The sequence below is a fragment of the Mustela putorius genome, unplaced genomic scaffold, assembly GCF_011764305.1.
Source record: "Mustela putorius furo isolate JIRA1106 unplaced genomic scaffold, ASM1176430v1.1 tig00003972_pilon_pilon_pilon, whole genome shotgun sequence".
NCBI lineage: Eukaryota > Metazoa > Chordata > Mammalia > Carnivora > Mustelidae > Mustela > Mustela putorius.
The window spans coordinates 25,959,625-25,982,383 of NW_025422115.1; positions in this window are offsets into that span (position 1 = coordinate 25,959,625).

Below are 22,759 nucleotides of genomic sequence, written 5' to 3' on the forward strand. Positions count from 1 at the left end.
GGCCCTTCAAAACCCAGAAACCCTTGAGGAAGGGGCACATGAGAAGTGGGGTCAGTCTCCACTGGAAAAGAACACTTCAGGGGTGTTCACTCCCCCACACTCCACCCCAGAGCCAGACCTTGCTTCTCTCCCTAGGTCTCACCACCAGAAAGCTTAGCGTACCTTGAATGTGGGTCGCACTCCCCCTGCACCGCTGCCACCGAAGTGAGTTCAGAGGGAGGCTGCAGGCTGTGTACATAGTGTCTGGCTTTTAGCAGGAGTGGGGAAACTTGTGGAAGGCATGGAGGAGTGAATGTATGGCTGGACGGACGGACGGACGGACGGACAGGTGGTGGAAGATGCATGGGCATTTAGCTACCTGTCAAAGGACATAAGGGAAGCCAGGCCCAGGGTGGCCCTACTGTGCCGCCCTTCCTCCCCACCCTACCCTGGGCCCTGCACACTCAGACTGAGAGGATCCGGGCGTGGGGGGTGGGTCCTGGGCTTCTGGGCACGTGATATCTGGGGGGGAGGGATGATCAGGCAGGAGCAAGGACCGAGACCTGCAGACGGTTCAGAGCCAACCCTGTCACCTCATCGATTTTCCTATCGTCTATCAGGAGCAGATCAGGATTTAGTGGATCTCACTCCGCAGGGCCTGGCACCTTGCCCCGCCCTTCCTCAAGTCGGGGGTCATGCCGGCCCCCCGGCTGCCCCTGAAGCACACCTCTCAGTCAGTCCTGCCTAGGAGACCCTCCCTCAGCGGCACAGTGGACCCTGCCCTGCCAGAGCCCCAGGTTGGCCCTGGCTGCCTTTTCCCTGGGGCTACTAGAAGGACCCTGGTCTGGCCTTGGGATTGACTCTCCCATCAGGATCCCTGGTCCAGCACACAACACCAGTGAGGCCCTGAGGGAATGCTGTGTCCAGTCCCCAGGCCATGCTGAGCACTGCAGGGAGACAAGAATCCTCCTGGGCCAGAGGGCTCCAGGGGCGGGCCTCCCTGCTGGCTTCCTGCTCTCGGCGCCACAGACAGCTCTGCCGCGGCTGCCTCACCCACAAAGGCTTCCCGGGGCCCTCATCTCCCAAGGGCCAAAGCCCTGCTCTGTCCCCAGCCGCACATGCTTGCGACCAGACATAAGAGACCGTTGCTGGACCCCTGGCGGCCACACATGCTAGCTGATGGGCAACACTGAGGGAGAGCATAGCCAGGAGGCCCCAATTTTTCCTGAGCATCACAGTTTAAAGACCCCAAAATGTTTTCCTTGGAGGAGAGGAGAGGGCAGTGGCAGAGGAAGACCGGCCCCCGCCCAAGACATGCGCGCTCACCCCGAGCTCTGGGTCTGAGTCATGGACAAGCCGAGCTGCTCCGGGACCTGGACCTGCTGCTCTAGCGCATTCCCCGACCCCTCACCTCGGGTGTCCCGGAGCCGGGTCACTTTGCAGATCCAGCCTGAGAGGGGCTCAGGCCTGCTCCCCGACCTTCAAGAGTACCCTGCGAGCCGGTGTCCTGTGAGCTGGCCTTTGCCCTCAACACTGCAGGATCTTCTTAGACAGAATACCGACCCGCCACCCCCGACTCCGGTTCCACAGCTGAGGGTCTCTGCCCCCCGCCCCTGCCCTGCCTGCTCCTCTGCGAAGTAGTTAGATCTCTACGAACACGCCGCGGAGAGCCCAGCTCCGAGGGGAAGCGTGCAGCGCGAGGGGTCTCTGGTCCTGACCGAGGGGACTGGGTGCTTGTGCAGCAGGGCAGTGACACGAGGGCGCGGACACGGGCTCCGCCCTGTGGGCCGATGCCTGTCCCTCCCTGTTCCCTCCGCGGCTAAGTGGAGGCAGCAACCGTCCAGCTCAGGTCGTTGTGAGGATGGGGGAGGCTGCCAGCCGCGCACGTGGGACCTGGTTCAGGGTCTGGCGGCCCCCGAACTGGGCCACTGCTAAACGACCACTAACCATTCTTCCTCCTCAAGGGAAGGGTCCCTGTGCTGGCAGCCAAAGGGCTGGACCTGGGGCTGCAAGTCAAGCGTCTCCAGAGTCCAGGCGTGGAGCTCACGGGCTGAGCCACGGGCGGCACAGACACGGAGCCTGCACCTCTGCCCTGGGGGCCCTGCCGCCTGCTTAGTGCTCAACTCAGGGGCCGAGGGTCAATACCTGGGGCTTTGTCCAGGTGGCCTAACCCAGGACCCAGACAACAGGCCTCTGGACACATGCCTGCCCTTGAGCTGGTGGACACATCAGGCCCTCGGCAGCCGCTCCGAGCAGGCTTTAGGAAAAGGACTGAGTCCAGCTGTGTGAAGAGTTGCATCCTCATGGCCGTCGGCACCAAAAAGCCCTTTGTCCCAGCCAGCTGGCCGCCGGTGGACTCCTAGCCTGAGCCTTCAGGGTGGATCCAGGCAGTGCTCCTGGGAGGAGGGGCTCCACGGGAAAGGCAGGCGGGTGAACCACAGGCCAGTCGGCTCCTCATGCTGAGGGAAAGCAGGCCCAGTGGGGGACTCCATGACCCCTCAGGGAGAGCGCTCAACCATCTCCCCAAAGCCTCTTCTCTCCTCTCCGAGTCCACGTGCCCTCTCTCGGCCTCCAAACTTGGCACAGGGCAGAGAATAGACTTCTGTGGCTCTAGATGGAGCTCTGCCAGGCTGTGAGACCCTCAAGGCCTGACCCCTCTGGGCAGATGGAAATACCACATCAGGACACAGAGAGGCTCTGATCCCAAGCCAAAACTGATGTCCCCGGGCCACACGTGGGACTTGCCTGCTGAGAGCAGAGCAACGTGTAAGCTTTGGGACTAGACCAATTCTGCTGACCCACAGGGGGTCCCCACATTGCCGGCTGTGGGTATCTCTCTTCCCCCACCAGACCCTGACACCCTCGAGGAGATGTCCTAGAGGAGCTGCTGGGCAGGCCACAGGTGCCTCCTGCCCAGACTGGGCTTGGTCCATGCCCACAAGGCCCCACAGGGCCGGCCCAGGGGCCTTCAAGGAGAGGACAGGACCTCCTGAAGTTGGAAACTGGGACTTGATCCAGGAAAACTGGCCCCATCTGCCAGGAGAGGGGAGAGGAGGTCCAGTTCATGCTCCTGTTGGCCCTTGAAGGTGGGAAGAGGGCTCTGCTCCCTGCAGATCTAAGGCAGAGCTAAGGTCCCTTCCAGCTTGTCACTTCTATCCCTGGGCACGTGCCCTGGGCCCCCACTTTTGGAGAGGCAGATGTGAGCTGTGGGATCACGAGTCAGGGTACCTAGGCCCAGGCCTGATCCCGCCACTTTCAGGCAGAGGAACCTAGGCAAGCCCTTTCTCCAGCTCGGCCTCCCGCCTGTAAAATGGGGTGCTGCCCCTCACTTCCCAGGCTCTGAGAGCAGGAATGTCCTAACCAACCAGAGCTGGCCTTGGTCGCTCCTAGACCAGACAATTGGATTTTCAGATCGGCACATTCCCTCCGGAAGGGCAGCCAGGGCAGGGCAGGCCCTCTTCCTTGTCTTAGGAAAAGGCCCTGGCCTTGTGCTCCAAGCACCACTGGGTGCCTGGGATGTCTGAGACAGCTCAGGAACGGGCAGCAAACCCGGACACTTACCCCCGTGGAGGCTGCTGACCCCTCCCTCTGGGGGACCACCGCTTACAGGGGCCCTGGGCCTGGAGCTCTTCAAAGGGGCGGAAGGGGTATCTGGCACCTCTGGGTCCTTGGGCCCTTTGGTGAGGAACCCCAGGCTCAGGTCAAGGTGAGCAAGCCGCAGAGAGCAAGAGGTGAGCTCCAAGGAGCACCTGGCGCGTTGAGGGTGGTGAGTTCAAACCCACGTCAGGCATAGAGCTTCCCTTAAAAAGAAAGTACGTTTCAAATCTTAGACTGACGTAATGTTTGTTGTACACCCGAGACAGACACAACATTACGCGCGAATTCTAGCTCAGTAAGGCTAGAAACATAAAGAAAGAATAAAATGTAAAAAAAAAAAAAAAAAAAAAACCCAAAGAACAAATAATCCAATCAAGAAATGGGCAGAGAACATGAACAGACATTTCTGCAAAGACATCCAGATGGCCAACAGACACGTGAGAAAGTGCGCCATGTCACTCGGCATCAGGGAAATACAAATCAAAACCACAGTGAGATACCACCTCACACCAGTCAGAATGGCTAAAATCAACAAGTCAGGAAATGACAGATGCTGGCGAGGATGCGGAGAAAGGGGAACCCTCCTGCACTGTTGGTGGGAATGCAAGCTGGTGCAGCCACTCTGGAAAACAGCATGGAGGTTCCTCAGAAAGTTGAAAATAGAACTGCCCTATGACCCAGCAATTGCACTACTGGTATTTACCGTAAAGATACAAACATAGTGATCCGTAGGGTCACGTGCACCCGAATGTTCATAGCAGCCATGTCCACAATAGCCGAACTTTGGAAAGAACCTAGATGTCCATCAGCAGATGAATGGAGAAAGAAGATGTGGTCTATATACACAATGGAATACTATGCAGCCATCAAAAGGAATGAAATCTTGCCATTTGCGACGACGTGGATGGAACTAGAGGGTATTACGCTGAGTGAAGTCAGTCAGTCAGAGAAAGACAATTATCAGATGATCTCTCTGGTATGAGGAATCTGAGAGGCGGGGCGGGGGCCGTGGGGAAGGGAGGGAAAAAATGAACCAAGATGGGATCGGGAGGGAGACCAACCGTAAGAGACTCTCAGTCTCACAAAACAAACTGAGGGCTGCAGGGTGGCGGGGAGGGAGAGGGTGGCTGGTGACGGACACGGGGGAGGGCATGGGCTGGGGTGAGTGCTGCGAAGTGTGTAAGCCTGACAGTTCACAGACCAGTACGCCTGGGGCTACTAATACATTCTATGTTAATAAAAAATAAAAAATTTAACAAAAAGAATAAGGACTGCAAGCAAAAAAAAAAAAAAAAAAGAGGGTGAGGAGGAGCGCTCCAGGGGTTGGGGTGTCCCCAGACAAGGTCCTGGGGCCCCGTGGAGCCCCAAGGCCCAGCCCTCCCTGCCGAGCCCTCAGGCTCCTTCCGGAAGAGATGCCTAAAGTTCTGCCTCCCCGCAGGGAGTCAGGAGCCAGGACTGCCGAAGACACCCATGGAGGGAGACCACGCTGTGATCAGGTCCTTACTGACCAGTGGACCAATTAGGACCCAGCTGGACACATCCTTGAGCCAGTCATGGGCGCCTGTCACTCCGCCCAGGGACCAGGAGCGCCACTCCACCGGCCTTTGTGTCTCGGAGCTCACCAGTGTAATCTGGGGAGCGGGGGAGGGCAAGAAACCGGTGCTCCTCTGCGGCTTGGGGTGCTCTTAATTCCTGGCACGTTCTAACATTTGTCATAGCATCTGGGGCCACACGATTTCTCTGTTGCTCCCGTGATGACAAAGCCGAGGTCATCTGGCCACCTCCCGTATCACGGCGACCCGATGCCCGAAGTCTCGCAGACCCGGGCCCCCGCCCCGCCATCCTCGATAAGCGATGCCCAGAGCTGCCAGCTCAGGAGAGCTCGGAAATGCAGCTCTGCTCCCTGTTGACAAAGACGTGTCTGCAAATAGCGCCTCATGGCTCCCAATCCCAGTCCCAAGAGACCGGAGCCAGCAACGCCTCTGCTACCTGGGCATGGCTGCAGCTCATGAATATTCATGGCCTCTTCCTAAATCGCGTGAATTAAGCCAACTGAGACACCCAGCTTCCCAGCTTCTGAGCCTCCGTGCAGGCCGCACTCCCTCTGACCCTCAGCCTTTCCCTGTCTTCTCACCTCCTTCCTGCGCAGGGGTGGGGCAGTCGGGGACCTCCCTCTCTGTGTACCCGTGGGGTCACGCAGATTTGGGCTGTCCCAGTGCCAGCACCACGCTCCAGTCCATCGTCTGTTGCCAAAGCACTTGACATGTCCCTGGCCTGTGCTCAGGGAGACCCTGGCCCTTGTCCCAGTCCTGGGTGGATAAAATTACCCTGCCGTCCGTTTGCAGAGTTTTCTAGGCATTGGAGACAGATCCGGCCGCAGCCGCTGTGGAGGGCGGTGCGCGACCCTTCCTTGGCTCCCCTCCTTTGGGATAGCGCTTCCAGCACTGCGGGGGCCTCTCCAGCAGGCAACCAGCACGGAGCTCAGTGCTGACCCACAGGTGGCAGTTCCTTATTCTCAGCACCTGCTGGTTGGGGGCGTCACACCCTGCCCAGGGCCCAGACACCCCTACGTGGCCTGTGCCGGCCCGAGAAGGGGGCTGTTCCTGCTCTTTCACACGGAGCCCAGCTGCCCACTCTGCCATGGCGCAGGGGACTGGGATCCAGGCAGACAGGAGGGAGGGAGCTGAGAAGCCCGGCTCCTGGCAGCCCAGGTGCTCCCCACCTTGGTGCGGGTGTCCAAGAGTGTCTGCCGCTTGGATCTCGCTCGGAGGGGCTCTGGGCTAGACAAGTGGCCCCGGGGAGGGCGGGGTAGGGAGCTGAGCAGCAGCAGCTCCTGGAGCCGAGGCCCTTGTAGCAAAGCCCTCGGGGGAGACCTGCAGGGTGTCAGGACCGCTGCTGCTGCTGCTGCTGCGCTGTGTGGGGAGGGAATCTCTGTCAGTCACGTTTGCCCCACCCCGCCCCGCTGGCCCTCACTCACCCGAAGCCTCAGGCACTCTCTGAGCCCCCACAGGGCAGGCGGAACCCCCCCCCCACCGTGGCCTGTGGGAGCCTGATGTCCATTTGGAGGCTCAGGCAGTGCCCATGGATCGAGGGGTCAGAGCCTCAGTGGGCAGGGGATGGCCTGTGTTGTTGGCTGCAGGGAATCGGGACCTCTCGGAGCCCTGGGCATGGCATGCCACTCTGGGGCTGGGCTTTTCCATCCAGGAGAGGGTGGTCGGACAGCTGCCCTCAGTCAGGGACTGGGGCTGCCTCCAGCCCCTCCGCATCGATTTTGGGACCTTACCAGGCAACACCTCATAGTCCCTGTGTGACGAGCTTGTCCTCCTCCTGGATGGTCACCTTCACAAAGTGACCAGGAGAGCAAGACCCATGGTGATGTGAGCCCGGGGCTCTGACCCCATGGGCCAGGTGGGGTCTCCGCCAGTCCGTCCACCCCCTACCCCACCCCCACCCCCACCCCCACCCCCACCCCCGGTGCCTGGCTATCTCAGCAAGTCGGCTAGGGCTGAGAGGGTCGTGCCTGCCTCGGAAGACACCGGCAGGCCGGCCACGGCCACCTCTCCAGAATCAGCCCAGGGGCCTGGACCCCCACAGCACAGACACCCCTGCAGCCCCTTTCTGGGCAGCTCTAGCGGTCTGGGGGGGCGTCCCCCTGAGCCCTTCCTCCAAAGCCTGTCCCGCAGGCCGTGGGGGAGCTGCTGCTGACCGCACTGCCTCCTGCCTCATCTGTTCTGCCCGCTGACCTGCCCGGGCCCACAGCAGCCACTGACGGTGCCTGTGAGCGTCCGCCCGGGGGCACCTGTGCTCCCGCTCTCACCCACATCCGTGGCCTCAGGCCCCTACAGAGACCCCTTCTGCCGCTCCCCCGTGTGGTGAGCCGGACTGTGCCCGGTCACGCCCTCCCTGGCAGGGGCACTGTTGCAAAGATCCCCTCTTCAGGATGACAGCCTGAGAGGGACCCAGGCCCCGTGCTGGCAGACACCAGCCAAGGGGCGGGGGTCACCATGGGAGGACCAGCCGGGAAGAGCCTCGCGTCTAAAGACCGAGGCCACCCCAAGGCGCTTGCCTCAGGTAGAGCGGCCCCATGCCTGCCCTCCCCGCCTCCAGCCGAATCCTGTGAACTCCCAGTCAGGGTGTCGCCTCAGGCCACCGGCTGCCAGTAGGGGCGTGCGCTCCAGATTCTAGAAAAACCTAGCACCCCAAGTAGTGCGCCTTTTAAAATGTAGGTCCATGGGACGCCTGGGTGGCCAAGGCGGTGAAGCATCTGTCTTCGGCTCAGGTCATGATCTCGGGGTCCTGGGATTGACCCCCTGCTCAGGGAGCCTGCTTCTCCCTCTGGCTCTGCCTCTGCCCTGCTTGTGCTCTCTCTCTCTCTCTCTCTCTAAAATAGTTTTTTTAAAAAAACCAAATCAAATCAAATCTAGGTGCAGGGGAGGGGCCCTCCTAGTGTCTGTTCTCTGCTTTCCCTGGATTTCGGGTGCTAAATTCTCAGCCTGGAGCCCCGAAGGGAAACGGATTGCCCCCAACTCCCAGGAGCAGACCTCATGTAGGAAGGGGCCCAACCCAGCTCCCCAGGAGAGGGTTTGGGGTCAGGCTGCTCTCCCGCTTCCTACACATGTCCTTGTCCAAAACACACTTGTGCCAACAAAGTGCCTCCCAGAAACGCCGGCGAGGTGCTCGCAGGGGAGGGGAGGCCGCCGCTGATGGAGGCTCCAGCTTCCCACCTTCCTGTCGATGAGCTGCAACACCCCTCTGGCCATGGGGGCTCTCTCCTGCCGCCTCCAGAGACGCTGGAGGCTGAGCTCACCCGGCCAGGGCCTGTGGATCCTTACCGCCCACCTCAGGATCTGGGGGACACGCCACTTGCTACTAGGCAAGATTACCGACCACAGAGCAAAGAATTTGATGGGATTTCTATGCATGATTCCCCCAGGGAGGAGGGACCTGTCCCCAGGCAAGGCCATACCCCTCGGCTTTGCCATCCCCAGAGTTAGTGCCCAGGCAAGGGCATAGGGTCACGGTGGACCCTGGCCTCGGGACACACCCAGAGGCCTGGCAGAGCACACCCCTCAGCAGGGCCTAGACACTCCCAATGTCCATTCTAGGTCACCCCCGTCCATAGCCTCATCCTTCCTGGCTTCTTGGGAATGGACTGACCAGGCACAGTCCCCACCAGCCTTTCCTCTAGAGCCCCAACCGCCCACCCAGCTCAGAGAGAGGGAAAGGCTCGCACCTGATCCTCACCCCCAAGACCGCTCACGGGCCAGGTGTGGGGGGCGGTGGGCCGGGGAGCGGGGAGATGGTCTAGATGTAAAGACAATGCCCAGGGTGGTCCTGGGGAGGGATGGTGGCACCACGGCCAGACTGTCCCAGTGTGGACGGTGACCCTGTTCCCATGAGACCAGAGGTGATGAGGCCCCTCCTTGTGCTGCCCACTGTGGGGTCTCGGCAGTGGTCCTGTGTCTGAGCCGGTCCTGGCGCTCACCCCATCACATGAGCCACGGACACGTGGCACTTAGAGGGACCACTCAGAACAAGTGCCTCCGATCAAATACGTTCGTGGAACCCAGTTAGAGAAAACTGATTACTCAGCCCCCTTTTCCTGCCTGACTTCTCAAAGGCCTCATTCTTGTGGTTCCTTGGCCGGGGGCAGGGGGCCGAGGGGCATCACAGACCGTACTGACAGGAATGCAGAGCCATCTGGAGGTCTCTTGGGGCACCTTCTGTGAAAGGCTGGACCCTAAGGTAGTGATGGACAGTGGGCTATGACTCTTCTCTGGGGCCCAGGAAATGCGCTGTAGGCTCCAGGGGGACCTGGGGGCCAGAGGCTCGAGACGCAGAGACGGACCCTCGTGGCGCCGGCTCACCTACCATCGGCCCCCGCCCCGCACTCTCGCCCGCCCCCAGCCTTCCTTTCTTCCCCAGAGGCTGCTTTCACAGTGTGAAATCTGGGGCAGTGGGACCCCGTGTTATGCCCAACCAGCTTCCCCGTGTGTTCTGGAGGGCAGGGGACAGGGAGAAGCAGAAGAGGCGCTGGGGCCTGGGATCCAAGCCAGCCCCATCTCAGCCCGGCGTCCGCTGCCGGTCCATCCAGTCCCACCCCGAAGGTCACCCCAGCCCTCCTGACACTCAGGACCTCGGGAGACCACACCTCCGGGCAAGGGAGGGCCCCCAGCCAGCCACAGACGGCAAGGCCCCCACTGCCCGGGCCCTGCCAGGAGGAGGTGCCCTTGGGCGACCTGGCCCACTCAGGCCTCTTGAGAAATCGGAGGGTCTAAAAGATGACGCATTAGGGCAGGGGGGACAGGATGACGCGTCAGGGCGGAGGAGACCGGGAAGGTCAGGGCCGGTGCTTTTGGTGGGGACAAGAGAACACTTCTCGGTCATGGTTTCAGCCTTTGAGCAAACCCCCTCCAGGGAGCAGAGACAGAGGGCAGCCCATGGGACGTGCCCTGGACCTTGGAGGGACCCTGATGTCAGGCTGTCCCAGGCAGAGGAAAGGCCGATGGAGCTGGGTCCCAGTTGGGAGGGCCGGTGGCCCCGGGCTGTGTGCCTTTGACCTGGGGGTGTCTCCGCGGGGTTGTAGCCCACAGAGCTGATGAGCTCCCCCCACAACAGCACACAGGATACCTCCCTGCCTCTCCCCTCAGACCACCACATCCTTGGAGTCAGGCCTCCCAGACCAAGTGCTTGCTTAAGGGACACTGCCTTAAACGCAGAGGCTAGAGGCAAGGGACACCGACTCGTCACTTGAAACAGTGTCAGCCGTGGGCAGGGGGAGGCGGGCCCAAGCGACGCGCCCACAGGCAATCCCACAGGAGGGGCCCGGATGCTCCAGAGGCAGTGTCCCTGCTCATGGTCCCCCGTAGGCCGAGGCCACCATGGGTGGCCAGACCCCTCCCCTCGCAGAATCTCCCTAGTGCCACAGCCCCAGCAGGATGGCCATCTACTCCCCACACGTCTGCCAAGGGCCACGCTCAGACCAGGGCACTCCGGGACACGCCAGAGCTGTGCCTGGGAAGGACGTCTCCCCCTGCAATCTGGGACCAGCTGGCCAGAGACGCGTGGGAGGAAGTCAGCCTCGTGAGAGCGGGGCACAGCAGGGACCTCGTGTGCCCAGCAGAGAGGCTCGCCCGGCGGGCCTGGGCGCGGGGACCTCAGAGGCCCAGGGAGGCTGAGTGCCAAGCAGTCCCTGGCGGAGAGGGGCGAGGAGCGCTCAGGATTTGGGGCCTGGCCTGGCTGGCTGCGGGGGCCCCACTTCTCCAGGCCAGAGCTACCCGTGACCCAGGTGACCAGGCCTGGCGGGGAGAGGCTGCGTGTGTGCGAGGACTCTGGCTGGAGCCCCTCGGCTGGTTTAACTGAGCAGTTGCCGGGAGCCTGGCGTGGACCCAGGTTAACAAACGGCACGTGGGAGACTGTCTCTGGTGTCCCAGAAGGTCGCACGTCCCCGCCCCCCTCCCCGACCTGCTCTTCTCAGAAACTCATTCATCTTCCCTGACCTCACCAGAGACCCTTCGGGACCCATCCTCCAGCCCACAGGGTCTGCGTGTTTCTGTGGCAACCTGCACGTGCTTCCTACTGTGAGCTCGTTGAAGGCGGGGCCCCACCGGGATCATGCAGGCGAGTGGGGGCCAGAGCAGCGCACCATGCCGGGGACTAGTCCGGGCAGCTTGGGCACTGAGCCGTGTGCCTGCTGAAAGCCACTGGGTCTCCTGCCTCATGTCCATGACTTCCCTTGTTTCAGAGGACAGCCTGAGAACAGGGAAACTGAGGCATAGGAGGGGGAAGGAATCTTCCCACATAGCAGCCCTATGAGGGGATTGCGCTGCCTGGCAACAGCCACACCCCCTCCTAGGGAAACAGAAGCATCCCTGGGACAGCCCGGCCAGTGACAGCCCCTCTGAGTTGGGGCCCGGGGCACGCCCTGCTTTTCCCTTGCCTCAGCTCCCGGAGCCCTCTCAGCAGGGCCGGCTTCCCTGCTCGGGCTGGGCGGCACCGTCCGCCTCCTGGTGAAGTGGCTTTTCTGCGGCAGCCGATCCCCCATGGGAAGGGCGTCCCTCTCGAGGCGCTCTGGCGCCCCCGCATCCGCCTTGGAACTTTCTAGGGCGTAGTGGAGAGGCCAGCTCTGGGCAGGGGAGCAGAGGACAGCGAGGACCAGCCCCAAGTGTGACGTGCACAGCCCCGTTCTGCCCAACGCAGGGCACACGCCACACCACGAGCAGAAGGGCTCCCGTTGGCGCCCGACGGCCTTTCCCTGGGGCGATGCCTAACTGGGATTATTTCAGACACACATGGGCCCTACGATTCGGTTTCTGATCATAAAATCATTATTTCTGATGCAAGTTTCTCAGCCCACAGACACTGCTGGAATTTGGCTGAAGAAAAATGGGGACACCTGTCCTTCCGCGATGCCAGCCCCGGCCCAGCTTCCGCGTTCCTCCCGCCCTCGCCCTCCCTTCTGCCCCAACCTCCTTCCAGCCAGCCCCGGGCAAAGTGTGTGGGGACACGTGGGGCGTCTTGGTGCTCCGAAAGCACCTCGGGCTGTGGAGCACGGGGCTCTGACCGCAGCTCCTGGCTTGCAGAAGACCTTTAGGCGGGGAGGAAAGGTGGGGGTGGGGAAAGCCCGGAGCTGGGGCGGGGGTGTGGCTGGGCTGTCCGTGGTGCTGACCGTGGTGCTGACCGTGGTGCTGACCGTGGTGCTGACCTCATCTGCTCGCCCGGAGAGGGAGACGGAACAAGAGGCAGGCCTATAGCGAGGACAGGGCGCCTGACAGGGACGGCCAGGCGGCAGGGGGCAGACAAGAACCAGGGGTCAGCCCCACAGGGGAAGCCTCCTCGGGGGCCAGGCCCTCCTGCGCTCCCTGCGGCAAACTGAAAGGCTTGGGACCACACGCAATGTCTGCCTTTCCGCAGCCCACTCCTGCCCCGTCCACTCACCCCAGAGCAGTTTACTCAGCCCACAGTCTTCAGGCAGCTGGGACATGCACAGCTGTGCCCTGCGGCGCGGTGGGGAGGTTAGGGTAGGGTTCGGCCGCGAGGGCCCTGACGTCCACCAGAAGGGAGGCTAAGACAAGAGCACAGCGGAACAGGGACTGGCAGCCGGCCGGATGTGAAACGTCATGTTCTCGGGCACCTGAGCTAAAGTTCAAACTCATTCGGGTCTCAGGGTCAGCCTCCTTTCCCCGGGGGGTTTTGACACTTATCAGAGAAAGAAGAATCTAGACACAGACGCATCTGTGAACGCAGGGGTCCGAGCGTCTGGCCCTCCCTGGTCTCCACGACCTTCAACTCAGAGAGGCAGCGAGTGAGCTGCTGGCTCCAGGTTTCACCTCCGGCCCCTCCCGGAAGGAAGGGACCCTGGTTTCCCGGGGGGACAGGGCTCCTCCTAGGTGGATCAGAGCGTGGACAGGGCTTCAGGAGGGATAGGCTGACCTGGAAACCTCCTTCCACAGGGAGGCCCTGTGTCATCTGCTTTCTCAGCTGCAGATTCGGCTCCAACTGGGCATTTTTTTTTAAAGATTTTATTTATTTATTTGTCAGAGAGACAGCGAGCACAGACAGACAGAGTGGAAGGCAGAGTCAGAGGGAGAAGCAGGCTCCCTGCGGAGCAAGGAGCCCCATGTGGGACTCGATCCCAGGACCCTGAGATCATGACCTGAGCCGAAGGCAGCTGCCCAACCAACTGAGCCACCCAGGCGTCCCCAACTGGGCATTTCTAAGTCGAAGCCAGTTTCAAGTACAGGAGGAAGTTGGGCTTTCCTGCTAGGCCCCTAACACCTGGCCTCCCTGCTGGACAGGCAGATGCAGATGCCTAACTCTAGAGAAGCCCCAAGGTCTACCCCAGGCTGCTGGTGGGAGACCCTGACTCAGCAGGTGCCAGCCCCCACCCCCACTGGCTCTAGGCCCCCATGTGGCTCCGACAGCCTGTGGCCTCACGGTAGCCCTGGGATGGGGAGCTTGGGGCCAGGTGGCAGTTCAGGGCTCCGGTCACCACAGGACCCTGGGCACACGGCTGGCTGGTGTGTGGGTCCCGACTGCTCACCGCTGTCGGCGGCCGTCTCCTGGGGCTGAAGGGCGTGTGTTGGGCAGACGACTGCCAGAAGGAAGGATGGATACACTGCAGCGTGGGGGCCCTCTTCCTTATCCAGACAGAAGCGCTCCCATCCTGGTACTGGAGGTCTCACCTAGCTCAACCCTGCCCACAGGGGGAGGGCAGCATGAACCAAGAACCAAGAATCCCCATCTGCTGTGCCGTCTGTAGCTGGACCCCTGCCCACGGTCACTGTATGGACCTGTCACCTAGGCCTGGCTTCTCCCAAAGGGGCAGTCCCATCTGGCCTTGACCCAGTCCCCTCCTGCAGCCCATGGTGCCCACTCCCCGGCCCAAGGCCCCCAGGATGCCTAAGCACCCTCCCCCTGGAGGCTTCTGTTGCTGGCCGCTGCCGGCAGAGGCTGTCGGACTATCGGAGTCTCTCTCAGCCCAATTTTCTTAAAAGGCACATAAAATATTTACCAGATCATTTCTTGCTGCCCGCAGAAGATAACGGAGTCACGTCCACAGCGGCCCAGCCCCCCCTGCTCTGGGAGGTGACAGCCAACCCACTGGCGGGGACGAGGGCTTGCGGGGGGCGCTGGCCTGCGCGGGGGCCCCAGCCTCGTCTGCCTCGTTCTCCCACTTGGTTTCCTCAGTGCGGAAACGACCAAAGATTCATCTGGTGTTTAAAATTACAAAACTGGCATCTCTTGCCTGTGAGCATCTCCACAGAGAAGTGGGGCTGGGAATACTCTCCAGCTGCTCCCACTGCCCGTGGCCCACTGCCTGCGCCTGGCGGGCGAACGCACCAGCACCCCCAGTCTCTCGCGGCTGGAGTGCGGAGCTAGGGTGCCCGGTGCACACAGCGTGGGCGGGAGGTCCGGGGCCACCCGATCTCTGCTGCTCACCTGGGCCAGCGGCGTCCCCGCTCGACCTGCCTCGCTTCTGCCGGTGCAGCTGGTGGTGAGACGGGCTCCAACAGCCAGTGGGGCAGGCATGGACAAGCCGTGGGCACAGTCTGGCCCTCGCCTGCCCTCCATGCCAGTTCTGATCAGCCTCCTTGCCACGTGGGACTTGGGAAGCCCGTCTCCCTAGGACAGACCAGCTCCCCATGCACATGTGGGCGGTCACAATCTCCTGAGAACCCCAGGCAGGAACTGCTGCTGAGGGGCACAGAAGGGGTGAGCCCTCCTGGCCAGGGGCAGCCTGGGCTTCACACCCGGACACTCCCCCTCCCCTGGGAGGTGGGGAACGTGCTCCCTGGGCCTCACGCCTTGACAGACATGGCCATGGTGACTTTGAATGTTTCATGCGTCTCTGAACCCACGTGTGAGACCAGGCTCTGAGGCATGTGCTCTAGTCTGACTCTGGGGTCAAGGAGATTCAAGTCTGGGGGTCCCTCTCCCAGCACCTGGACCACCCCTAACTGTCTAGAAGCCCATCTCCACCCCAGCCCCGGGAACACCAACTACACCCCAGACCTCACAGGGGCCAAGCTGCGGGAGGAGCCGTGGGAAAGGGCCTGTCTCCAGAGGTGCGGGACCAGGGGGCGCAGGGCCCAGGTTGGCCTACGTGTGCCCGCTTCTTGCTGCCGCCGTGTGTGCCGGAAGCCAGGCCCAGGATTTGAGACAAGTGCTTGAGCGCCTGCCACATGTTTGGTGCTGTTGTGGACAGTGAGGGGCTGCCCGGCCCGTGGTGGCTCATTGGGCATTTCCTGTCCACCACCATGGCTGCCCATGGCGACCGCGAGATTGCCTGGATGACCAGTGTGGCACCACCAGCCATCTGGCCCGATGGAAGAGTGGCCGTACACAGACACGAGCATGGTGTCCGCGGAGACACGCCGGGTGCCAGGTCGTCACACAAACCCATAAGCCGGGAAGTGGGACGGCCGTCCCTGTCACCCACGGTGCTGTCTCAGAACACGAGGACATGGAAGGGGAAGTCAGTGACAGAATCAGATCTTGAAACCTTCCCCCCAAATGACCCAGGAAAGAGGAAGTCTCGAGGGAAATTTGGAAATATTTTGCACTAAAATAAGAATGAAAAAAACTATCAAACTCTGTGGGAGGCAGGGAGAAGTTAGGGTCTGACGCCTGCGTTAGAGAAGAGAGGTTTCCGCACAGGGGCCTGAGCTCCCACCGCAGAACCTGCAAAAGGCAGGCAAGGCCCCAAGGAAGCAGGAGGAGGAGAAGCAACCAACCAGATCAGAGCTGAGGTCAGTGAGGCTGAAGGCAGAACCACGGAGCGCTGGGGCTCTGAAGCACCCAACAAAAACCACGTGAGAGGCTGAGCCCAGGAGGGAAGAAGCCACCACCGTGGGAGGAACGACGGAGGCCGCGGGCCGTGGGGGGCCGTCGGGGGCTCAGACCCGACAGATGGCATCCCCGCGCACGTGAACCGCCACACCCCGGCCAGAAGCAGACGCGGCCCCGGGCCGGAATGAAAACCGCTTTTGCAGTTAGGAGCCTCTGACAAAGAGCTCAGGCCCCTGCGGCGTCCCTGGGAAACCGTGACACCAGACGAGGCTGGCATAGTGCGACTTACACACTCCCTTTCAGAGAGGACACACTTCCCAACTCGCTACCTGACGAGCACAGACCAGAGTGTGAGCGAGTGCACGGGACCCGCAAACACAAACACAGCACAGCCCTTCCAGGCTGGGCCCGGGCACGGGGCCGGGCTGGCATTCGGGAAGTGCCCGCAGTCATCCCGCACGCGAACAGAGTAGAGGTGGAAAGCTGCGTGACCGGCCAGCGCCGTGGAAGCCCACGAATCGTTTGGCAAAGGTCCACAGATGATAAGAGCTTTCAGCGAGCCGGGAACAGCCTGGCTCTCCGGCGTCTTCCCACCGCCAGGCTCCCGAGAAGACGCTGGCTCGCTCGCTCCCTTCCGTCTGCGCCCACGGGGGCTGCGGCGCCCTCACAGCGCGCCTGGAACTCCTTTCCTGTAAACCCCGTGATTTCGCGTTTGTGTATCTGTTGTTGCCCAACAAACAACCCTGGAACTTCGTGGCTGAGAACAGTGGCCACGACGGGAATCCCTGCCTGTAGCTCAGGACCCCAGACAGGACATAGCAGGGACGCAGCCTCTGCTCCCAAGGGAGGGACAAAAAGGCAGCCATGTGCGAGCTCTCTGTGCAGGCTCTGGGTACACGCCTGGGCTGCTGGGGTCCCAGAACCTCCCCTGCGTGAGGCTGGCGTGGGCGGGGCGGCCCCCCAGATTCTCAGTGCCAGATCCGCAGCAGATCTCCGGCTCTGCGGCTCTGCGGAAGCAGAAGGAAGTTAATACAAACCAATTCCAATGCAAATGTCAAGCCGCCCCTGCATTGAACGCCAGCGGCTCTGAATGTCAAGGAGAGCCCCGGCCCCGCCCGGCCCTGTGGCTCCGGCTGGTGGAGGGGACAGGGCTGGGCTGCACCTCCCTCCCGCTCCTGGGCTGAGGGCCACCGGCAAGCACAGACCAGAAGGGAGACGATCTCTGGACGGTGGGGAGACAATGCCTCTGGTGAGAAGGAGGGGCGCAAGCCGGGGGAATCTGGCCGCCAGGAGCGGTGTTCGCTAGAGCCCTCCCCCGAGCCCAGGACTGCGGAGGGTGAGGTCAGGGTCGGCGGAGTTCACGCGGAAGATGGGAGCTGACAGGTGCAAGGTGACCTCTGATCCAGCGTGGCAGATCAAAACCTGAATTCCCTGCCCTAGGCTGAAACTGGTCACGAGGAAAAGCCTGAAGGTATTAGCGGACACAACCCCCCCAGGACACAGCTGGCCTCTGCAGCACAAGAGATCTCTGGTCTGCAATGCAGAAGGAGACAGGCCATTGTCTTTGCCAGGGAGGGAGCTGTGGGGGCCTGGCCTGTACAGCCTGTATGGCCATGGACCCCATGCTGAGGGGCGCCTGGTGACTACACGGGCTCGGTGCAGCCGTGGCGAGCGTGAAAACCCTCCGGACGGCGGCGACGGCCCCAGCAACGGAGGGCGAGTGACCCGTGGTCAGGGGGCTGCAGGGCTGACTATGTACCGAGTCAGAGAAGGTCAGGTGACATCTGGGGGCAGGGGACAAAGGCTGCCCTGAGCTCCCCCCGCCGCAAGCTCAGCAGGTCTCCTAGCATCCCATGGTGCTGGGCACAAGGTGCGTGCGGCTGCTGCTCCCGCGCTGTCGGCCTCGTCCCGGCCGGTCGCCCTCCTCATCCACTGGCCGTCTGCAGAGCCGCACAACTCCCTGAGCTAGTCCTCACCTCCCGAACCACCCCCTGGTCTGACTCAGGCCGTTTGCACGTGACGCATTCGGAGCGGGCCATGCGCCCGCGTCAGAACTCACACCTCCCTTGGCAGATGCAGAAGTAAGGGCTTGAGTTACACCATTTCATTTTTAAACTGAAAAAGAAATTACTTTTTGCATCTTATAAAACCAGATGATGGCTGCAGACAGGTGGGGATTCCCGAGGACCGAGCACGAGCCTGAGGGCTGGGGTGCCCCAGCCAGGGACAAGCAAAGGGAGGAGACCCAGGAGGGGAGGAGTCCTTCTGGGCCGGATGGAGGGGCTGCCTGTCACCCTAACCCGACACAGATCCAGCCAAGGGAGGGAGCCTTGCGCAGGGCCGCGTGGAGGCCCCGAGCAGGAGGTAGGAGTGCAGGTGGGCCCGGCAGACCAAGCAGGATTTGCAAAGACGGCAGCGGGCAGGGAAGGTGGGGAGGGGGTGACACGGGGGGGATCTGGTGTGCGGGACGAAGGGGCAGCGGACACCCCTCACCGTGACCCCTGGACGTCCCGGACGTGACAAGAGTTAGGACTTTTCCCTACAGACACTAGGGAGCCATGGAAGGCTTCAGAGCAGGGAGTGCCGTGGTCAAAGCGGCAGAAGCCTTGAAGGAGGAGACGGGGGATGGGGGGTTGGGGCCCAGGGGGGGGGTCACAGAAAACCTCCCCAGGCTCGGTGAGACAGGTGCGCACCCTCACAAACGCAGCAGAAAGGGCTTCCCCATGCCGGTGAGGTGTGAGGGCCGTTCCTGGGCCGCGCCCTGGGGTCCCTCTGTGGTGACCCCCCTTTCCTGCCTGTGAAAGCTGCACACCACGTGGAGGGGCCCCAACTTGCCTGGTTTAACAGCTGGGAGCAGGAGTCCCCGCTGGCTCTGGGTCCTGCCCCTGTCTGGTCACTTCCCGGCCAGTCCCTCCCGCCTCCGGCCTCAGTCCCCGGGTTGCGGTGCAGCTGGGGGCTCCGCGCCCTTCCTGAGGCCCAGGCTCATCCCTGCACGGGTGCCGCAGCGAGGACGCCCAGGTGGAGGCGGGCGCGTTCGGAGGGCGGGTGACTTTCCCGGTGGGTCACACGGGGGAGAGGGAGGAATCTGGCAGCAGACGGGGTGACGGGGAGCCCCGAGTGGGCACGGTGCGCAGGGGCTGTGTGGAGAGGATGGGCTCCGCATGGTGTCCACGGCCAGGGCCCTAGATGAGCTCACCTAGGAGGGCCAGCAGACGATTCCTAGGCTGCGTGGCCCTGTGCCCTGAGGGAGCCTCCACGCCCCAGGCCCTCCGTTCCCAATACTTACGCCCACCCTGAGGGCTTCGGGGACTCAGGGCAGGGTAGGGGTCTTGTTTCTGTAACACAGGACACATCGCAGGACACTCTGTCCTGGAGTCGGGCTAGACGACGTTGTGAGCAGGAGCAGGGCAAGTCCAGGCAGAGCAGGAGGGCGAGAGGGGGCGCAGCCCCCTCCATCCCGCGGAGGACCCCCACCACAGGCCAGCTGCACTCCCCGTAACTGGGCTTTCAGAGGAGGGGGGCGGGAGCTTGGAGCACTGTCCTCCGTCCTCCTTGGGGTCCGGCCAGAGCAGAGCCAAGCCCGAAGGGCAGGTGAGCCTGGCGAGCGGAAGGTCGGCAAACACGCTCGGCGCTCCTGCTGGCCTCGCTGGCCTGGCTCGGGGTTAGGAGAAGGTCAGGGAGATTTGAGCCGTGAGCTCTCAGAAAGCCTGTAAGCAGAGGCTCGCTCTGGCAGGTCGGCCTCAGAGCTCAGGGGACAGGGGTTGGTGGGTGCCCCCCCCTTGTGCTCCAGATTCTGGGTCCCGGTGAAGCCAGACATGGTGGCGTCCAAATGGGGCCCGCTTCCTGCCTGTGGCTCCCTCCCTGGGTCTCAGGTCCTCGAGGGCTCCCGGCACTGGACAGGCAGGGTCCAGGCTCTCCAGAGGCCCAGCAGAACGGCGGACCCAGGGTTGGGCCGGCCGCTCAGGCCCGAGGGGCCAGCCTGTGACCGCCCCGCCCCAGCCTCCCCAAGGCCCCTCCTCCTGTCGGTTGCCTCATGGATGTCGCTGGCCCTGCTTCCTGCCGCACGATGGGCTCATGCTCACGCCAGCTCTTGCACACGACACGCACACGTGAGCACACACACGGGCACGCACGGGCACACGCACACGGGAGCAGGAGAGTCGGCTGCTACCCCTCTGCCCGGGAGCGGGGCCTGCAGACCCTCTGGCGGGGCCGCTGGCCGGCAGGAGCTCAGAGCAGACCGTATGTGGAGATTGTGTCTGACTGCTCACGTCGCTCGCGCAGGGAGGGAGGAGCAGGGTCGGTCCTCCCCAGGGGAAGGTTCAGGAATTCCAGCGGGAAGCTGGAGGCTCCCTTGGGCCACCGCAGCCTGGCTCCCACCCGGTGAGTGCTGCCACCTAGTGGGGTCCTGGACGCAGCGGCTCCAGGCCCGGGAAGAGTGAGAGGGCAGGCAGGGGGCTATGGGCAGGGGCTGCGGGCAGGGGCTGCGGGCAGGGGCTGGTACACGTGGGAGTCGGCATTCGCCCACCAGCTTCCCTTGAACCCATGCCATGTCCCCTGTGTCCATGTGCACCACGTCCTGTCCCTGTGCTAACCATGGCCCCGCTGACCTGACTGTGGCCCCGCTGACCTGACCGTGGCCCTGCTGACCTTGTTACAGAGATCGCACCCTCGGGTGCCCCCACGACACCTTCGAACCCTTGGAGACACCTGCACCCTGCCGCCACATTGGAGGACCCCCGGTGGACAGGGGGTCACCGCAAGCAGGGATAGCATGTGTGGGGGGGGCATCAGAGATCCTCGAAATCTCACCAGCCCCTGGGGAATGCTGCTGCCACCCTAAAGTCATCTTCCATCGCCAGGAGGTTCTCCAGGGCAGGAGAGCAAGGGGAAGGATGACGAAGGGACCTTGTGAGCAGATGACCACTGACCTCCCTCAGTCAGCATCCCTGGGAGGGAGAGCTCCGCCGCCCAGGGGTCTGCCGTGGCCCCCGCCCTCTCTTCCATAGGGACCCCCCTCCCTGTGTCCACCCCACAGCCCCAGACCCTGCTTCACCGTTTCCCCCCGTCTCCCAGGCTGCCCAGGTCCGACCCAAACACCTGCAGCCTCCCCCACCTTCCCCACCGAGCGGCCCCAGTCCCCAGGCCGGGACACGGTGGCCCACAGGCCCAGGAGACAGCAGGAGGCCGCTCCGTGCCTGGCCCACCGGGAGGGTGTCGAGATGCACGCAGACCTTCTCAGAAACCAAGACAGCCACGGCAGGGACCCCGGAGGTCAGCTCAGCCGGGGCAGTTCTCCTGCAACTCTGGCCACTTCCCCAGGCGGGCTCGAGGGCCACCTGCTGACCCCTACTTACCTCCAGCCAGGGCGTCCCCAGCTCTCCCACTACGGTTTTCTCCCCTCGGGAAATGCCACCTCACGGGGGTGTGTGCTTGGCCTGATGCGCAGGGGTGCGTGGCTGTGTGACCACGGGGTCACCCCTGCCCCGCCCTTCCCCGCTCTGCTCATCCTGTGCTCTGGCAGTGGGGCCGGGAGCCCACCTGGGAGCAGAATGCGAGCTGCACGGGTTGCTGGGCACAGGCTGCTGGACGGCCCCTGTACAGAACCCCGGTGTGGCCAGGCACGTGGCATGAAGACTGCATTTTCTCGTCTTCCATACAGACTGCGACTCGGTCTTACCTTACAGAAGGGGGCAGAGACCTCACGCGCACGTGGGTGTGTGACTTCAGAGACTGGTCCCTAAAAGGACGGGGTGCCCTTCCCACACCCCCCACCCCACCTTGTTAGCTGAAATGAAGATGTAGCAGTTGGACTCCAGCAGTCACTTTGGTCCATGAGGTGACCCTGAGGAGGAAGTCATATAGGACAGAGAAACAAACCAGGAGGGTCCTGGGTTCCTGGCCCCATAGGTCCGCCTCCCACACTCGTCCACACAGCCTCCCTCTGGACGTGGAGGCCAGCAGAAACAAAGGTGAGTCTACTCTGGAACCCATGCTTATGTAGGGCCTCTCTGTTCATCGCAGCCAAGACTAACCCTAATCCTAGGTAACAATTCCAGAGAAACTGAGGCAAATTTCTCAGCACAGGGAAATAAGGCAGCTGCTCCAAGACCATGGAGTGCAAGCAATGACCTTCTCCTGGGGCCATGGAGGGGACAGAGGTGGCCTGCTGCCTCACTCTATAGCCTCTTCTACACAGAGCAAAGGGACAGTGCCAGGCCCTCTTGAGAACTCCGGGGCCTAGGTTACTCACCAGCACCCCCAGAGCTACACAAAAATCTGGGCAGGGTGGATTGTGCTGGCCCAGGCACCCCGGGCTCATGAAGCACAGGTTGCAGGTTTCCCAGGACGGCTCTAGTGCCCGTGGCCACTTGGCACCAGCAGAGCCTGGCAGGGGACACAGCAGAACAGTCAGCGCTGAGGGGAACAGAGATGCCACGGCAGCTGACCCTAGGCCTGCAGAGAGGAAGTCAGCCGTACCTGGAGCCTGGGTCAGCTCTCCCCAAAACCTGAACACTCCAGCCCAGAACTTTCTGGAAGTCTCACAGCACGAAGACCTCTGATGGGGACCACGAGCCTTGAGCCCCACTGAGGTCAGCAAATCTGGGCACCCACCTGGGGCAGAGCACTGCATCTCAGCCCGTTCACCAATCTGCCTGCTCCACTGACCTCCGGGGAGGGCCCGGCAGGTAGAAAATCCCAGAGGGCGGGGGCAGCCATAGCAACCCGGACCTCACTGCGGCCGGCCCTCACCCAGGACACTGCAGGGCGGGAGACAGGACAGCTGTGCCCACCTAACCTCCAGCCCCTCTTCCCACGGGGCCTGGGCAGTGGCTGGCAGGGAGCGGCCAGCAAGAGCCAAGGGCAGCAGAGCCGAGGGCCAGCAGCACCG